Genomic DNA, 20,383 nt, shown 5'->3' with positions numbered 1-20,383 from the left:
AATGGGGGCCTCAGCACGGGTAAATCATCCAGTGAGTCCAACATTATCAAATAATGTTTTAAAATGTGTAAAGTTATTGAATCTTATAAAAAAATATCATTTAGTTCATAATCGATGGAAGGATTTGATGGGCACCTGTTTAATGAAATATTATGCTACTATTTATTGTTTTATAATATAGTGGGTAGGAACTATCCGAAATCTTAATTTCCTTGGCATTTATTATTTATTTTACCCATTGACTAATTATTACATGAATGATTTTACACCCATATTGCCATATACCTAAAAAGCCCTTTTAGGTCCATGCATATTGCGGTGAATAACAATGATTTCGCGGTCCTCTCTGTAGTTAGTTATAAAAGATAAATACACCAACAGCTATATTTCGTATGGAACAGGGTTGCAAGATGGCGAAAGGATGTCTAAAAACATCTAATGAGGTAAATTATATAGTCTCCCAGATGGGATTGTAATTGCGTCAACCGACGGATACCAGGTATCAGAGCAACAGGTACGGTCGGATGCAGTCACAGGTGGAAGTGTATGATGGAAGGTGTGCCGGTCGTCCGAGGGTGATTGTATCGGACCGCGAATAAGAAGATGAAGAAATGATGAATCGGTGTAAATATTTTCGAAACAGTGAGGCCGAGGGCGCCAGAGAACAACCTGCTTGGAGTGATTAGGGCTACCACACGCAGGGATACTAAATTAAAAATCATATTTGTTAAAATAAAATAAAACTGTTTATTGAATGGCTTAGGTATTATCAAGTTAGTATTTTTTTTTAAGTTTTGGAAATAGAGGAGTAGAAAAGAGGTGCGTAACTATTTAGGTTCTTAATTTAGGACTCATAAAATAAAAATAACTGTATTTTTTAAAAACATTTTTTTTTTAATTTCTTGCTACAGCTATCCCGGTGAGTTACAAAACTCATTGTAGGACGAGAGGAACTTACAATACATAGATGGGAGTTAATAGGTACAATTTTACATTGATATTTTGTATTTTGTACATAATTCATACACACATAGAAAAAGGGAGGTTAAGAAGAACAAAAAAGAAGAAAAAAAAGGAAACAGACAGGGACAGACACGTGTGCACAGAGGCAAGGAAGCAATTTAGAAGAAGGGTCGTATTCGAATAAACTCAAATTCCTATCAATGTCCGCCCTAATTGAGAGAATAAAAACTTTAATTACTGAGCCATACCATTATTTTATGATATGCCAAACCACAACACCACGTGATTTCTTTCCGCCAAATATGCATTTAAATTTTAAATTTATTTAAATATTTAGCAACGATGTATAATGATATTGTTATATTATATGCAGCTTATTAACTATAATGAATATTCAGTGTTCATTATACTTAACTGATTTTTTTCATAGTTCTACTCACTTTAAGTTTTGGATTAAACTAATTATGCTGCTGATATTTCATTTACTCGGGCTTTGGTGTACTTGATGATAAATACAGAACATTATTTATTTAAAGGATAAATTATGTTCTTGCTGATAATAACATTTATTTGCGCACGCCGGGATTTATACCTGCGACTTCTGGTTTCGTAATCGAGGATATTAACCGCTCGATCGCAAAATTCATCTATGTATAGATAACATTAATAATTATTTTTTTACGAAAATAAGCCTTTATTTTCGAGAGCCCTGTTTCATTGAACAGGTCATCGTCGGGAGAAGTACCAAGAGCGAGTGATTCGCCTTATCTATCTCTGTCTTACAACCCCCCGCCGCTCGGGATAGATAGAGCGCGCGATACGGTCGGCCGAGGAATGCCGGCTTTTACAACATGGCCGTCTCGCCGGGACGCCAAACAAAAACCAAACCGAAAAGCAATTTAGTAGAGATGATATCTGAAACGTCCTGCAACTGCGGTTCCAGTTATCCCGAATTGTAACCGGTTCCTTTTCCGTCAACTTTTGGTACCAGATCCCGAGAGCGGAGGGAGGGGTTCCTGGGGATTTGATATAATACTGTTATTCACAATATAAGAAATAATGAGTTCGCACTATTTTAAAGCAACCCACAAAAATATTTTTCTTTAATTATGTTCTAAAAGGAGCCGGTTCCTCAGATAAAACAACAAGTCGATTAAATGACCGCATAGTCACTGCGACAATGTAACCGAGACAGAAATAGCGGCATCTCTAAAGTTTAGTTTTGTCGTGAAAATCGGCTCGGTTGGTCGTGTTTCGTGCTGCATTCTGTGTCAATTAATTTTCAACTTAAAACTTTGACAGACATGTATAATAAGTTTTAACAAAGCAAATATTACTTAAACACTGTTTTAAAGTTGTTTTTGAGACTGTTTTAAATGTTATCCATGTAAACTTTGCGGTTTTTCAATTTTAAAAGCAGCCATAAAACCGGATAGTTTGTTGTGGAATGCGGCGTGTTTAGTTTGCCGTCTTGTCTTGCAGGTTGAGATTCGGTCCTTTCCACCGCCGCTGATCAAAGGAAGCCCTCTATTATATTATTATTACATCCCGTAAAAGTAATAATTCAACAGCCTTATAATTCGTTAAAGTTTGAATTTTCCGCCATTTTTGTTTTCAAAGAAAATTCGAATGTTTTGACATTTTTTGATGGTGCCGGCTTTTGTTATTTGTTTTCATCACAATTATCATACTTCAAATCAGTGAATACAATTTTAAACATTGGATTTGTTTTGTTTTTAACATTCTAATGACATAAAGAACTCGGAACTGTTTTGTTTGTGAATTATATTACCTAAATATAATAATATTGGTTTGGTTAAGTGAACTTTTGTTTCAATATATTCAAACTGCGCTATGCTGTCGTGATTTCAAATCTTGCAGGTGAGTCTATCATTATCTTACATGTATAGTAAGTGGAGGATACGAAACCGAAACTTTGCTCGACATTTTTAGTGACCAGATCTGAATGGCCAGGTACTTCCCTATCTTCCTATTCCCCAAGACGTTTCAATCCCCACAGGCTCTGGTCAGTTGGGATAAAAAAATAATAAAAAAACTATTTGGTACACTGTGTTTGTGTATTTATCTGGACGTTGTATTGTGATTATAATTATTATATTTCAGATTTTGCAAACAAAAAGTTTTGTAATTCTTAAAATAAGTAACTGTGATGAAAGATTTATATGAATTGAAATTAGTTTATCTTATCAAAAACTGATCAATACAAAAAAAACGTTTTGGTTTCGTATTATGTCTATGATTTTTTGGTTTTGTTTTTCTGATGTCATTTGATTGTAAAGACAAAATTAAATTTTATAATCTATACAGGTCATGACCCTAACGGAGCTATTCGAGAAGAATATAAAACCGCGGGATGAGGAAGAAAATGTGTGAAAAATGACCAAACCTACTTAGATTTGATGACATCCCATTCCTTGTCTCATCAAATACCCAAAAGTCGTTATAACTGCATTAACAACACAACAATAAAATTATAACAGTTCATTTTGCACACAAACATTTAAAAAGTTTTTTGTTGTTTGTTTTTGGGGTGTTATGCCGTGTTGCGCTAACTCCTTCTTTAGCCGACGTTTCGGACAGCGTTGCAGTGTCCATCATCAGGGCAGATCCGGTAGATCCGAAGATGTGTGAACGCTGTCCGAAACGTCGGCTAAAGAAGGAGTTAGCGCAACACGGCATAACACCCCAAAAACAAACATGCTTTTGGCCGTGAGAATCTAAAAACTTACCCGATTTAAAAAGTTTGTCATACAAGATGGCTGCGAAACAAATTCCCATGGACCTACTATAGTAGTTTATGGAAGAATTTTTTTAAAAACTCAATTATGAAATTATTTCTCGTGTTTGCATTGTGAGTGCCGTAATTATGGTTTATAAGGTGTTTAAAAATCATTAAGTGAAGTACGTAATAATTAACATAAAGAAAAGATGATAAAATTTGATTATGTTCAAAATTTTCAAATAGGCATCTCTATAAGTTTTATGATTTGAAAAAATTTTGAAATTAGTAGTGTTTTTTGCAAAGTCAACATTTTAATTCATTATGTAGGTACCTAATTTTAACCACTATTTAGGTACCTAATTTTAACCATTATGTAGGTACCTAATTTTAACCACTATTTGCTTTCTACGAAATTATGAAAAAAATGTTAATTGTACCGCACAAGCAAGTGTTTTAATTAACCGTGCCTAATACCTGATAAAGAGTGGAGTATACTCTCAGTATCGCCATAATGAAAAAGAACGTACAAATACATTTACAGGCACATGAAATGCCAAACGGTCAAGTTAAAACATAAAACAAACGGGTGGTTAATTGTCGATGCGCACTTATTTTATTTTTTTATTTTTTCTCTACATTAACTGCCCTATAACGGGAATTCCTTCTATTTGGACAGTCAAAAATTTTACAAATGTATAATATTATCCTGTACTAAATAAATTATTAGTCAGTTATCAATAATATCAGTAGATAAGTTTACTGTTTGTGGTATGCATGCTGAACGCTGAAAGTGGGTGAAGTCTGTAACTCGGGGAGGTTATTTTGAGTTAGTCTGAGTACTAACCATTGGCAGGCATCTTGCTTGACCTGATCTGTCATCAGTTATTACTGCTACACACTTACAAGTTAGTCTTAACTACTGAATTATATCTATATATAATATCCATTTTTCAATATTCATTCAGATAAAATTGAAAAGATTCAACGGAAGTTTCTAAGGTTTATAAATTATAAATTGCATATTCCTATACAAAACAGAAATTACTGAAAGAAATTACATCAGGATAGATGTCATTGCTAGAGAAGAAATGTTCTGTAGTTTTGAAACAAGAGTAGGTAGACGCTGTACATAGCTTATTTCAAATACTCATAATAAAAACATAATTTTGGCAAAGTCGGATAGTAACTTTAGTGCTGGTAGAAAGTAAAGCGATGTTGAATATCTTTTTGCAATGCCATGACTGTGTCAATAAGTGCCGTTTATGAGAAATGGGGAGAGTTTACAACGGAGTTATCAGCGGTATATTATTTATTTATATATTTATTTATTACACGCCCTAGTGGGCTTTTCTTTAAAAAAAATACAAGCATTTTGTATCAGAGTAAACACTTAAAAATTAATACAATAAAGAAGAATGTAAACATAATGCCAAAAATGAATCCTCACGCATATAATTGAGTTTAAAAGATTCAACAAAACAAAATAGTAGAAGCGGAGAAGTTATATGGGTACATAGGTCTATTTGTGTCTAGAAGAATAAAAGTGATAGAATAATAATATACAACATTTATACTGATTAGTTGTTAATATACAACATTTATACTTTTCGCTCCGAGCGTCCCATCCCCCTGCTCCCGAGGTCATTTTACACCGATCCGTCGGGTTCGGTTGGTTGTATACATATATACTGATTAGAATATGCCCAGTTTTAAAAGAACAATAAAACCCTAACTTACCCGCCTTATTATTGTTTGTTGACATCTTGGCGTCCGATCACCCTGCTTTCTGAGATCCCTTTTCATAGATCGGTTGGATTTGCTGGTGACCGGTGATTGGCTGCTTTTGCTAGCCGTTGAAGTAGCCCCCTGGAATATATATGTAATATTGCTGATTTAATTTGCATAGTTTTAAAAGAGTAATAACTCTAACTTACCTGCCTATTTTATTGTTTGTTGACATTTTTTTCTTCGCTCCGCGCGTCCGATCTCCCTGCTTCCAGAGATCATGTATACCGAGGTGACTGGTTGCTTTTGCTAGCCGTTGCAGTAGTAGCCCCTGTAATATAAATAAAGATCTACAGAGACCTACTTGTTAAACCACCGCTTGGTGAGGCCTGTTGAAGAATTCAGGATGGCAAGGGGACAAGTCCGTTTCTATAAAGCATTCAACAATATTTTAAAATAATTAACTCTGTGGAACTTTTGCTATATCTGTTTTTTTCCCTCTTTGATTGCTCAATAAGACCTGAAGATACTGAACACTATAGAAGTGTGATTATGACCTATTCTATGCCGATGTGAAAAAAAGCGTTTGTTGCCAAGGCCGTCAAACATACCTACTAATTTCGGTAGTGGGTCTGTCACTTTGTGTTTGGTTGTAATTGTGACTACCTAAAATATAATATTTTTGAAAGAAAATTATTTTATTTGCCATTTTCTAAGCAAGTTTTAGGACGGGTTGTTTCGGAGAATTTGAACAATTCGTCAAATTTCACGATTCATTTTCAAGTTCTGTGAAAGATTTTTCAAGTTCTGTTTTTATTTCAGTTCTGTCAAGCAACTAGCCCATAAAGATATAACAGAACTTGAATAGGACTTTCTCAGAACCCGCAAATGAACGTTGAAATTTGACGATTTGTTCAAATTCTCCGAAACAACCCGTCCTAAAACTTGCTTAGAAAATGGCAAATAAAATAATTATTTTCTTTCAAAACTGCTAGGTGAGTTATCCAAACAACACTTCCAATTTAGGAAAAGACGCTTTAATTCAAAACAAAAGTTCTATAGTTAATCGAACTGGAGTTCGGTTGTGAAAGTCACAACCGAAATTAGTATTTTTAATAAATAAAATTGTGATAAATGTCGAATACGAGTGTTTATTAATTTATTTATAGATTTCAGGTTGAAAAATCCAATGCTTCGAAAAATCGTTTTTCGGACTTGTTCCTATCTTGATCTAGCGTGGCGTATCGATATGTAGATATAGGAAATAGTAAATATACCAAACACATTAAAGAATGATCCGAGAAAGGGAGCGTGTTGTTATACGCACATCTTCAAGTATATCGATACCGTAGGAAAAACAAATAATACAAAATAAACAAGGAAACGTACCGTCGACACGCCGAGCTGTATTTGTGTATACTAATATTCTGTATCATCAATATCTCGTTAAACATAATAAATAACGTTTTATCTATAAGTATTTCATAGGTTTATGTACTTAATTAGTCTGTAGTCTGTATATCATAAGAAAAACAAATGGCTTGCTTGAACTTATATAATACATACCTGTCTAAGATTTGTAGGCGGATGTTGTGCCCACTCGCCTTTCAGGCATGCCGAATACTTATATGGCCGTAAAGAATTACAATTATTATTTTTACGTAGGTAATTGTCTCGTATTCTATTAATAGATATTTTGTTTTATTACTATATATATACATTTAGTAAACTTTACATCAGGTTTTGCTCGAATGCAATTCCTCGCTCGAGCGGTTAATGTCCTCGAGGAGGACAGTCTCCGCTGTCGAGTGGTAAGGATCTCAAGTAGCAATTCGGAGTGCGTGGGTTCAAATCCCAGAATGCAAAAAATAAATTTTATTATGATTAATTTGTATTATTTCACAATTAAAAATAATAAACCTTTAGTGTTTTGCGGCACGTTCCGGAGTGGAAGAGAATATCATTGCGCTCTGATGTAAGTCCACCATTCAGAATTGAAACGTTACTTGAATTGGTTTTAGCTGTGTTTGGTGATCAGGTCCCCCCTACTACCTACTTTGGCTAGGTTCCCCCCCTACTACCTTTACCCCAATTGGAGATGCCACCGTTGCCTCACTGGCTTCAGACGGTTGTGAGCAGTTGGAACTCTTGTGTGGTATTCACATTCATAAAAAACTACGATTCCAGGCATGGCGAATTCGTATTTCGGCGTGCGCAAATAAAGTTTATTTAATTAATGTTAATGAGATTTTATTTAACTGAATTAATTGTATACTTGCGGTACATTCCATAATGTTTACTTGGACGAGTTGTTTCGGAGAATTCGAACAATTCATCAAATTTCAACATTCATTTTCGGATTCTTTGAAAGTCCTATTCAAGTTATGTTCTTATATCTTTATAGGCTAGTTACTTGACAGAACTTGAAAAATCATTCAAAGAACTTGAAAATTAACTTTGAAATTTGAAGAATTGTCTCTGAAACAACCCGTCCTAAGAGTATGTATCAATCATAGTTCCATGACGGTCCCCATCTGACAAAGCGCCATTGAGAATCGAAACGTTGCTTGAAATGGCTTTAGTCGTATTTGGTGATCAGATCTTAATAACCACTTATGTTGCCACTAGCGGACGTGTACCCGGTGTTGCAGGGTAATTAAATCAATTTATCAATGAATAAATTTAATTTATTAATTAATTATTTTAATTAATTAATTAATTGATAAATTTAAATTAATATATTTATTTTAAATTATTAATTATTTTAATTAATTAATAAATTTAAATAAATTTATTTATTTTAAATTAATTTAAAATAAATAAATATAGGTACAATTCCGTAGTACATTATTTTGATGTATTTCATAAGATAGATAAGCGCCAGAAAATGATTTTTTTAACGACTGGATTACAAAACGTAGACTTTTTTAAACTTTCTATTCATATAATATTTGTGTATTATATACATATATAAACCTTCTAGAATAAATTCTCTAAGTGATAGTGAAAACCCTGTCAAAATCAGTTGCGTAGTTTAGAACTAAGCGCACAAACAGACAGACATGGATAGCGACTGTTTTATACTATTTAGAGATGTTTATTTTTCGGAATAACTTTATTGAGTAAAACCTCAAATTGTAATATTTAATTATTGAAGACAATATTAGCGATTTCTAAACGAAAATCTGAAACAGAAAAATCAGAAAAGGATACGGTCACATCTAGGACCAAGTGTCCCGGCAAGACAAGGGTCCTAGATGTGACCGTATCCTTTCTGATTTTTTTGTTTTTTAGATTTTCGTTTACAAATCGCTAATATTGTCTTCAATAATTATTTAGAGATGTGTTGATCGCTCTGATGTTGGCAAGAGGTTACGGCTCAAAAAAGTATTTCGATGTTTCAAAAAATTCAATTCCGCCCAAAGTAAGTGAAAATTATCCTTATTGGGCACACCAGACACAGCCATCACGCTTCTACACGTTTTTTATCTTCAGTGGTTGATCTAATCTCTAATCAAAGTGCTTTCCGAAAGAAGCCTAATTTGGTGTTCAATAAATAAACACGCCATATTTGTATCGGCGCTTAAATTCACTTGTATCAAGCAATCCATATTTATGTGTGGGCCCAACGATATACTAGTTATGTTAATAAAAGGTGGCTAAAATGAATGTATGCCTGATCTCGGATTAAAAAGAATTATAAGCGGTGGAATTAAACGTTGGAACCCGATCCAAAATGCTGCCCGGGCTAATGAAGCGTACAAAATAAAAGCAGTATATAATTGGGAAATTACCTCCGCGGGTTTATGTTCCCCTCAAAACGTTGGAACTAATGTTTCGGCTACCGGAAATTTGTAACGTTTCGAACATAATTGACAGCGTTTACATTCTTTTTATTTCTGCGATTCTTATCCGAAACAGAAAATTATCTTCCGAAGGCACATAATTAGTTTTTAGTATTGATTACATCTAGACCACCTCCGTGAAAACATTTTTCCGAAGAATTAGTATAGTAGTCTCTCAGAGAGGTCGTAAGTACGACGACGCACAGTGGGCTGAAAATCGCCTTTCATAGACATAGAGACTTGAATTTTCAAGGGTATTTTTTTTGGCTAGAAATGGATTCTGCTGATCATTACTATGCTATAAAATTTAGTATGAAGCAATTGCGTGTACAAATGAAGGAGTTATCATTTTTTAAAGAATAAATTGTATGGCACTGACATCAAATCTCTGAATCATAAGGTTGGCCATTATATCCTTACACACAGATATACTACTATTTATTTATATTTTTTGACATACTTCGTATTGTGGCGCATCTTTCGCTCTTTTTTTTAATCCTCAAAGTTGAAAAAAAACCATTTTTATGTTGATGATTCATTTTAATGCTTAAATGCTTCACATATGAGTATGCTTTGTCTAGTTTACAATATTTTATTTACACTGCAAGCCAAAACAGTCTTTTGTTTGACGCGACGTCAAACGAAAAAGACATAAGATGCTAGAACAATGATCTCTCTCTGGGACTACTACTAGTATTATAGCTAACATGTTAAATGGATTTGATTTTTGGGACAGTCTACGCCAGTGATCCCCAAACTGGACAATATAGCCCACCAGCGGGCTATTTGTGTCGCTTGCAGGGCGATCAAGTGTTAATAGTGCTTTGGGGGCGATAATAATATGATTTTGGACGATAGACATACTTTGTGCACTTACTTTATTATAAACACTGTAGATCATTTCGCGCTATTTTGTTGAGATCTACTTTTGATGGAATTTATAGGTTTACGTTCCATACAAATCCAAAAAAATTCGTGATTTTTTTTTTCTTTGTTCTGGCTTTCTGAACTACAAGAATCAACAGCATTTGTTGGTTTGTCCTTGGGTAGGTAGGTAGATAGATGTAGATCGGAGGTTCCCAATCTCTTATAGATATTTTTTTTCATTTTACCCTAGTAAAATTTTTAGGGGTCGTTAAAGAAAAATATCTATAAGAGATTGGGAAACTCTGATCTACGATCTACGTCTACCTAGGTTTTTAATATTAATTCGTTAGCGGTACTAAGAAAGTCAATAGTAGGTATATTGTATATGATACCGTAAATTTAAACATTACCTTCCATCGAATGGGGTAGCTAAAGGTAGAAAAAAAAGGTAGAGAATTGACACAATTAACTAATTTATGCGTTCAATGGTGTTGATGGATGGATGTTAAAAAAATATCTCCAGGTTTTCAAAATTGTTAGTTCGCTCTTTGGCTGCTTGTAAAGATATTCGTGTCAAGCTGTAATCAAAATGATTTGTAATGTACTTCCCAACATCCCTCTTCCCCGTCTCCTTCCCTTCCCTACTCCTCTCAACCTCCCGACATACCGGAATTGGGGATACCAAGGTCCCATTGAATCCAAAATCACTTATTTCGGCTTTGATTATCTTTATCGTCTTCTGTGCGCTGGCTGGTTTGAACCTTGTCATAGTAAAGTCGCGCAATACCAGTAAATTTATTAAAACTGCTGATTTCCCTAAATCTCGGAAGAATTGTATTATTTAATGGCATTATTTCAAACATTTAAAAAACGTGCAGACATCATACTGAATTTATAATCTTATTTGAAATAAATAAGAAGCAATAGTAATCATCGTATGTCTCGACAATGATGATCACTTGGCCGGTTGCCTAATCCGTCCAAATATCCTCATAATCCATTGGCCTAGTCTATCGGATAGACTAGTGTTGATTTCTTTTACACCGATTCATCTTCATTACATCTATTTCCCTATGCTAATCGCTATTCTTACGTGTTTCCTGTCACTTCTAGACATAACTAGGCACATTTTAGACATAACTCACATGTAATTTGTGGATTTTGAATTTGTAATGCTGCAGTATGGTTTTTATCACAGTCTCGATCTTATTATTGAATCTTAGTTAGGCGCCCACAACAAAAAAACGTGAATAACACTTCGTTCCTTTCCCATAATTCGTGGCTCGGCTCGCGGTGAGTTTCTCTAGCTCATACGCAGCCTTATGTTTGTAAATCTGACGCAATTATAGCGCAGACCCGTGAAAACCACGGGATATTATAATTGTACGTTATGTAAAGCTGAAAGTTTATGTAAATAACACATCAGGACAAGGAAAATAATTGCTGCAAAATGAACAAGAAAATATAATTTTATGTTAAAATATTATATTAATTTTATTTAATTTTTTAAAGAAAGTCAAACGTTCCCGGTTACGGATAACCCGACAATAGGTATTTAAAAATCTCCTACTACCATCACAGTAAGCGGAATAAATCTGCTTGTGTTGAGATGGACGCCTGGGTGGGACCGAAACGCGATGTCAACTCAGCCACCGACCTAGATAGACGCTTTATCGCTTGTCTTAATTCTTCAACGTATGAGTTGCAATTTTGACAATGACACTTATTTTCAAAGTAAATCCGAGTGCCAGAGTTACACAGGACAGACACACAACCGAAATCAATGTTTTTTATGATACTCATTTTTATTTAAATCTATTTGACAAAGTTTTAAATTTTCTACTCTAAAATACTCCTTCACACCCTACAGACGTACAGACACACAGACTGCAGCCCGAACAACTCGGTACCGTATTAGTACCAGTCACATTAGAATACGAAGTGTTGAGGTGTAGAGTTTTACCTTAAGAGTGTTGATCATAGTTCCGTGGTTTTACGCATATCTTGTTGATCATAGTTCCATGGTTTTACCCATATCTTGTTGATCATTGTTCCATGGTTTTACCCATATCTTGTTGATCATTGTTCCATGGTTTTACCCATATCTTGTTGATCATAGTTCCATGTTTTAAACATATCTTGTTGATCATAGTTCCATGGTTTTACCCATATCTTGTTGATCATTGTTCCATGGTTTTACCCATATCTTGTTGATCATAGTTCCATGTTTTAACCATATCTTGTTGATCATAGTTCCATGTTTTAACCATATCTTGTTGATCATTGTTCCATGGTTTTACCCATATCTTGTTGATCATAGTTCCATGTTTTAACCATATCTTGTTGATCATAGTTCCATGGTTTTACCCATATCTGAGTCCCTATCCTTTGCTACTTTGGCAGCCTAATGGACGTTTTATAGGTGTACGAGTATATTCGTGATGAAAAAAAGGATGCGTTCTGTTTTGATATGATACCGATTTTCGTAAGATGACGGACATTATTTGACGTTTTTCGTGTCATGGTTTTACTAACTATATTGGGTGAAAATTTTACAAGTTTATTTCGTTTTATATTTTAAAAAAAATCATAAAAAGACAATATTTATTAATTACTGACTAGCTTTTTTTTTATTTTTATAGTGAATACCTCACAAGAGTCCCAACTGCTCCCGTCTGGAGCCAGTGAGACTATGGCATCCCCAATTGGGGGATGTTGTGAGGCTGAAGGTAAGTGGGGAAGGGAAAGAGGAAGGTGGGGAAGTACCTGGCTATTCAGATCTAGTCACTAAACACGGCTAAAGCCATTTGGAGCAACGTTTCAATTCTGAATGGTGGTCTTACACCAGGGCGATACTGGTAGTATCTTCCACTCTGGAACGTGCCGCAAATATACTATATATTATTTTAATTAATTAATTGTGAAATAACACAAATTAATCAAATAAAATTTATTTGCGCACGCCGGGTTCGAACCCGCGACCTTCGGAATGGTAGTCCAATGCGTTACCACTGGACTATGCCGGCCGTCAAACCGTCAAACAGCTGTACCCCGCCACTCGTTGGTGTGGCTCAGCCTGTCTGCAGACAATAGCGCTTGTTGCTTTTACGTCCAACAGATGGCGCTGTTTTAAAATAAACTTAACTCTATAAAAACACATGCATATTCGAATTCAACGTTGTGTCAAAATTTCAAAGCAATCGGTGAAGAACATTCAGAGATTTAAGATTTTTATTTATATAGATTGTGGACGTATTTCGTGTATCTATGATTATTTATATAGATTGTGGACGTATTTCGTGTATCTATGATTATTTATATAGATTGTGGACGTATTTCGTGTATCTATGATTATTTATATAGATTGTGGACGTATTTCGTGTATCTATGATTATTTATATAGATTGTGGACGTATTTCGTGTATCTATGATTATTTATATAGATTGTGGACGTATTTCGTGTATCTATGATTATTTATATAGATTGTGGACGTATTTCGTGTATCTATGATTATTTATATAGATTGTGGACGTATTTCGTGTATCTATGATTATTTATATAGATTGTGGACGTATTTCGTGTATCTATGATTATTTATATAGATTGTGGACGTATTTCGTGTATCTATGATTATTTATATAGATTGTGGACGTATTTCGTGTATCTATGATTATTTATATAGATTGTGGACGTATTTCGTGTATCTATGATTATTTATATAGATTGTGGACGTATTTCGTGTATCTATGATTATTTATATAGATTGTGGACGTATTTCGTGTATCTATGATTATTTATATAGATTGTGGACGTATTTCGTGTATCTATGATTATTTATATAGATTGTGGACGTATTTCGTGTATCTATGATTATTTATATAGATTGTGGACGTATTTCGTGTATCTATGATTATTTATATAGATTGTGGACGTATTTCGTGTATCTATGATTATTTATATAGATTGTGGACGTATTTCGTGTATCTATGATTATTTATATAGATTGTGGACGTATTTCGTGTATCTATGATTATTTATATAGATTGTGGACGTATTTCGTGTATCTATGATTATTTATATAGATTGTGGACGTATTTCGTGTATCTATGATTATTTATATAGATTGTGGACGTATTTCGTGTATCTATGATTATTTATATAGATTGTGGACGTATTTCGTGTATCTATGATTATTTATATAGATTGTGGACGTATTTCGTGTATCTATGATTATTTATATAGATTGTGGACGTATTTCGTGTATCTATGATTATTTATATAGATTGTGGACGTATTTCGTGTATCTATGATTATTTATATAGATTGTGGACGTATTTCGTGTATCTATGATTATTTATATAGATTGTGGACGTATTTCGTGTATCTATGATTATTTATATAGATTGTGGACGTATTTCGTGTATCTATGATTATTTATATAGATTGTGGACGTATTTCGTGTATCTATGATTATTTATATAGATTGTGGACGTATTTCGTGTATCTATGATTATTTATATAGATTGTGGACGTATTTCGTGTATCTATGATTATTTATATAGATTGTGGACGTATTTCGTGTATCTATGATTATTTATATAGATTGTGGACGTATTTCGTGTATCTATGATTATTTATATAGATTGTGGACGTATTTCGTGTATCTATGATTATTTATATAGATTGTGGACGTATTTCGTGTATCTATGATTATTTATATAGATTGTGGACGTATTTCGTGTATCTATGATTATTTATATAGATTGTGGACGTATTTCGTGTATCTATGATTATTTATATAGATTGTGGACGTATTTCGTGTATCTATGATTATTTATATAGATTGTGGACGTATTTCGTGTATCTATGATTATTTATATAGATTGTGGACGTATTTCGTGTATCTATGATTATTTATATAGATTGTGGACGTATTTCGTGTATCTATGATTATTTTCAAATTGTTGCCTTATTTTGACATACCTTCCAAAAATATTATTTCTTCTCTAAAGTCAACGTTCTGTAGGCTATCGTATGTAATGATTTTTCATATGGTTACCGATATAGTCCATCTCCATTGCAGACCCAGTCTCTCCTCGCTTATTTCGGAATTCAAAATAATTTTTTAAAAAAGAACTCTCGAAACTATTCCCAGTTTTCGGTAGGTCCTTTAGATGAAATATCTCAATTCATTTGTTTTCCGGTTACAGTATTAAAATTTGAATGCCACAGAAACACAAATTTCTGGTTTTTCGTTGTTGTTAATCTGTGACAGTTTGGCTTAGTTTCAGTATATCATATGTCTGGACTAAGTCTGTGCTGCGTGACGGAGGTTATTATTATTTGTTTTGAATTCCTACCTTGTATTTGCATCTGATCATGTGAGCTGTATTCCTATTTTTATATTTGCCTGTTACAAAACACGCGCTCATTATCTACGTATTCTTTTTATAATTTACGAAATGCATTTTCTTTTGTTCGTAAACACTCTGTGATGAAGTTGCAATTTAAAGCTCGTAAATCTGAAGTAGTAATTATATATTTTTTAAGTCAGCATCGCAGGAGTGTCGCAAGTGCCCAAAGTCAGTTGAACTCTGACATATGTATGTTGTGAGGCTAAAGGGAAGGGATGAGAGGAAGATTTAGAAAAGGAAGATTGGGAAGTACCTACCTGGTTAATGATCTGGTCACAAACGCGGTAAATGCCATTTCAAATAACATTTCTTTTTCACCAGTGCGTTTTTGAGAGTATTTACCACACTTTATTTTGAATGAACTTTCTTTAGATTCTTTATGATACGGATTCCGATTTGAACACTATATGGTCGGGCATTTTACCGCCAAATTGGGGGCGAAGCGCGGGTGTATTTTTAAATTTTAGCGCCAAAATTAGACTTTCCGCAAAATATTCACTTATGATCTATTTGATATTTTTCGATGAAACTTTCAGTGTTTTACTTTAAAAAGATGTCTCTATTTATTTACTTAGCAATGTATGTGTAATTCCTTTTTTTATGAACAAAAATTTTCCACTTTCTTGGGAATCATAGAAAAAACAGTATTTCAAAATCGAAATAACATATCGAAATTTATTCATACAAAATTACAAGATGATTTAGAAATTTTCAATACATATAAAAAAAAACTATAACCTAATAGTGCTTTAAGGTGTGCTTCTTTATGCAGGGGCACATTGCAAAACTTGCACATGTACCGCGTTTCACTGCGTAGTTTGTGAGAGGAACGTACGCGACAACGATTTTTTTGTTGTTGTTACATATGTTTCAAACTCATTGTATTGACAGGTAGATAGATCGGATTTACCCATTTAGAACCCCTTGTTCACAAGTTTCCCGCTCCTTACCGCTTGCTCAACAAAACGAGTAAACTCGTCTCCCGCGTCTTACTGTAAAAAGGCGTATGACGAGTTTACTCGTTTCCCGCAAAGAATGTGTTAAGTATCCTGCAGGACCATGAACAGGCGCCGCCAGAACTCCTGAGGACGTGATGGCCGTTTTCTCTATGGATACTTTATGTTCCCCCACTTATCAACGTCTTCTAGCTAATTTGTCTCGCGGCCAACTTCTTTTGACAACGCTGATTTATAATTAGAAAACAACGCTTTTTTTCTTCGTGACAGGACATTAATAAAAGTTCAATAAAATATTACTGTCTTCGCTGCGAGATTGCGACATAAGAATGTTGGATTGTGATTATATTTTATTCAATTTCATTTTGTAGTTTTTACATTAATTCTTTTTTTTACTTAAGTTTTTAAATGAAACGGCTGTGCGGCATTTTCAACCAAAACTTGATTTTGAATTTTGAGACCAAAATACCCAGACAAAATTAATATATTTTTATTATTTAGTGCTTTATATGAGAGGTAGGTAACTTCGAAACACTTGATTTCAGGAACTAATGTTTAGCTTGTACGGTGATCTGTTGTATAATTTTAGGATCGCGTACTCTTTATACAGGCTCATTTATTCAATCTATTGTCGCCTCTCGCTCTAACACTACGTAAAACATCTTAGCGTCTTTCTAATCACACAATGAGGAATTGCAGTCATTTTTTATGATTTAAATACATTTGAATTTTTTCATAGTTCTTCATTTTTCCAAGCCCTCCGAAACCATACAAATCTGGAGAGGTACGCGTGACGTCATACGTACCTCGGTTTTGCCCGTTAACAGTGAGGCTGATCCCACTCGGGTCGGTATTCGGTATGTAATCAACAAATCCAAATTTAAATATTTAGCAAGATTTCCAAAAAAAACAAATTATTTTTAAATAATTTGTAAACAATTTGTAAATAAGTCTGAACCTGGCGACCAATCATAGGGCTTCTTATGGTTTCAATTGTTTTTAAATGACGATATATTAATTCAAAGTGTAATTAAATGTAATAAAACTTATATATTCTAAATCATCGTTTGATGATCTATACGAATATATGTTTTTTAAGCCATAATATTTTTCTCTTATGTTCTTTATCAAAAGGTATAAGCACATATGGATTAAGCATTTGTGCTGTTTTATTTATTTGTGTTTTAAATTATAAAATATAAGATATTAAAGAACTCTATTTTCTGTATACAAAGTGTTTCAATTTCATATAAGTAATTCATATTCTGTACTGCAAATATTATACTACCATTAAGTTACACTAACACCCAGATTCCCAAATTATCGCTTAGAATGCTTAGATGATGGTTATCAGTGCACTTATCGTCTTAAATTATATCATATCCCAATGAAAACTATGCTCAGTACTAACAGTGAGTACCAATTGGGCAATAGGAGCGATAATCAGCACTGGGCGTTGGACGTTGGGCGCTGGGAACATGGGCGGACTGGGTCAGACGAACCTATTAATATTCCCCACAGAGGTAGGCGGTGGCGACTGCTGACTGCCGCCAAGTGCAGGGACCGATATACAATATAGGACAACTCCTACATTGTGTAATGACAATTTTAATTGGACCGGGACTGTATTCATTAGTCATTCGTATAGAACTCAAATTTCGAAATTCGTCATTTTTACGCGAAAAAGGTGAATTTTTCCATTTTCCCGAGAATAACGGATAACTATCCCAAAATCGGGGAAATAACTCCACCAGCCACTAAATTTGTGCAGTGCTGCGAAGTTGTGAATCGATCGAAATAAAGCTGGTATTTCAATAATATTCAGGTATAAATACATTATTAATTGATTTCCGTGTTCTAACTTCTAGTTTATATTCGCTAAATATCTTATAAACATCTTAGTATTCTATTAGTATCCTAATTCAGTGGTCTAGATATTCGTCATAAAATACAAAGGATGGGTTGTTTCGCAGAATTTGAACAATTAATCAAATTTCCACGTTTTTTTTCGGGTTATGTGAAAGTCCTTGAATAGGACGACTAATACTGTTATTATTTCATTATAATTTATCAATACTGCTTATTAATTCTTATAATAATTTGTTATCCTTTGTGCTATGCATAAAAACCTTATCTTATAAACATTAGTTTATGATTAAAAAAAATATATTTGACAAGTAAAAATATTTCACCAAAAAATGTAGACATAATATATCTCGACGCCATCTAGTGGGAAATTCAGCACTAACAAAGCCTTTCCTACAAAAATAAATTCAATTGTTTACAGGTGAAAAAAAGATAATAAGCAGTAATTATCGATTGTACAAGTACTTGTACATATTGAATTATTTGGCGGGTTGGTAATAAGCCGACGTAGTTCAGTGGTCCAGAGCACCTGACCGGACGTCAAAAGGTGCGGGTTCAATTCCCGTCAGCGGCATTTATTTTTACTCATAAGATATTTTCAATTTGTATGGATATTTCAGGCAAGTAATTAATGCGTATAATATTTTTTTATATCATTATAGGCTAGTAGTTGCTTGGCAAAACTAAAATAATAACAGAACTTGAAAAATCTTTCACAAAACTTTAAAATTAACTTTGAAATTTGAAGGATTGTTCAAATTCTCCGAAACAACCCGTCCTTAGCATGATATCTGGAGTAAAATAAAATACTTGCAAGACTAATTTATCGGGTGTAATTTTCAGTATCGCGACGTCCAATCTAATTTGTCCCAATTCAAGATGGCCGTTAGTGAGAGTGGCGCAGAAGTGTCTGAGAAAGTTATTTATTATTTCCTGAACCATTAACGAGAAATCCTAATATTCCCGACATTAAATTAACCGGATGCCCTCTTCTTACCTCCCCAAAGTAAAACAACTCATTTACATTCATACATCTCCCTTCTCTTATAATGTCTCTTGACATAGTCCGACTATAGTATTTGGGTTCACTGGATCGTCCCTCGGGCATCTCTCACTTCTTTTGTGTTTTATTGAGTTTAATTTTCCAATGTACATTTGTTACTTACAAATGTACATTGGAAAATTAAACTGAATAAATCAAAAATTTCTAGAAATGGTTACATAGTTAATGCCCAAGAAATTGTTATATAGTTAATGCCTAAGAAATTGTTACATAGTTAATGCCCAAGAAATTGTTACATAGTTAATGCTCAAGAAATTGTTACATAGTTAATGCCCAAGAAATTGTTACATAGTTTTTATTTTTATTTTTTTATAATTTTAATATAGATCATAGTTACATTAATACATACATATTTTGCAAAATATAATATTTAGGTACATAATTGGTCATGTATACCTTATCAGAAAAGAGGAGCTCTTGTGCCTGATAAGGGAGCCACGATTCTTACTTTGATTCAATGTTATAATATTATGTTATGTGTAATATATAAATAGTTAATTCCTAAGAAATTGTTACATAGTTAATGCCCAATAAATTGTTACATAGTTAATGCCTAAGAAATTGTTACATAGTTAATGCCCAAGAAATACAAAAAATCCCTTACATTTACTACCATTCACATTCGCGTCGTATTATATTCTCCTTTCTTCGTTCATCAGCTCTATGTGGTCAAAACTTATATGCGTTCCTTTCTTAAACTTACTTATTACCGCCGTTACGCTTACATTAAGCCTTGCATTCTTTGCGAAACTCCACATTTTCATGGTTACCTTATATGGTTTTAGGGCACATACGCCTCAGGGATCTCATTTCTGCAGCATTTAGTCTACTTTCAGCCTTCCTCTACCAGTTCCCGATTTCGTCAAAGCTGTCATTACCGCTCTAACACAGAACTCGTCAAAACCAGCACTGGCATGAATCATCTGGATTACACACGTTA

General features: G+C 33.7%; 1 protein-coding gene across 3 annotated transcripts in view; it reads left to right on the top strand.

The window, feature by feature from the left end:
* Window positions 1–2,196: 2,196 nt before the first annotated feature.
* The window catches only part of LOC149415498 (interference hedgehog-like), a 103,770-nt gene continuing 85,583 nt past the window's right edge, over window positions 2,197–20,383 (top strand). For 2 of the 3 annotated variants that reach the window (XM_089642678.1, XM_089642680.1), the window contains exon 1: window positions 2,201–2,844. The gene's annotated coding sequence lies outside the window, so the exon portion shown is untranslated. Of the gene's footprint in view, window positions 2,845–20,383 lie in introns of all 3 variants that reach the window. The other variant, XM_089642679.1, reaches the window with a different exon arrangement.

Source organism: Hesperophylax consimilis, chromosome 18 (genome assembly GCF_061612785.1).
Source record: "Hesperophylax consimilis isolate HC1 chromosome 18, BYU_Hcon_1.0, whole genome shotgun sequence".
Lineage (NCBI taxonomy): Eukaryota > Metazoa > Arthropoda > Insecta > Trichoptera > Limnephilidae > Hesperophylax > Hesperophylax consimilis.
This window is presented reverse-complemented; position numbering and strand designations above follow the sequence as displayed.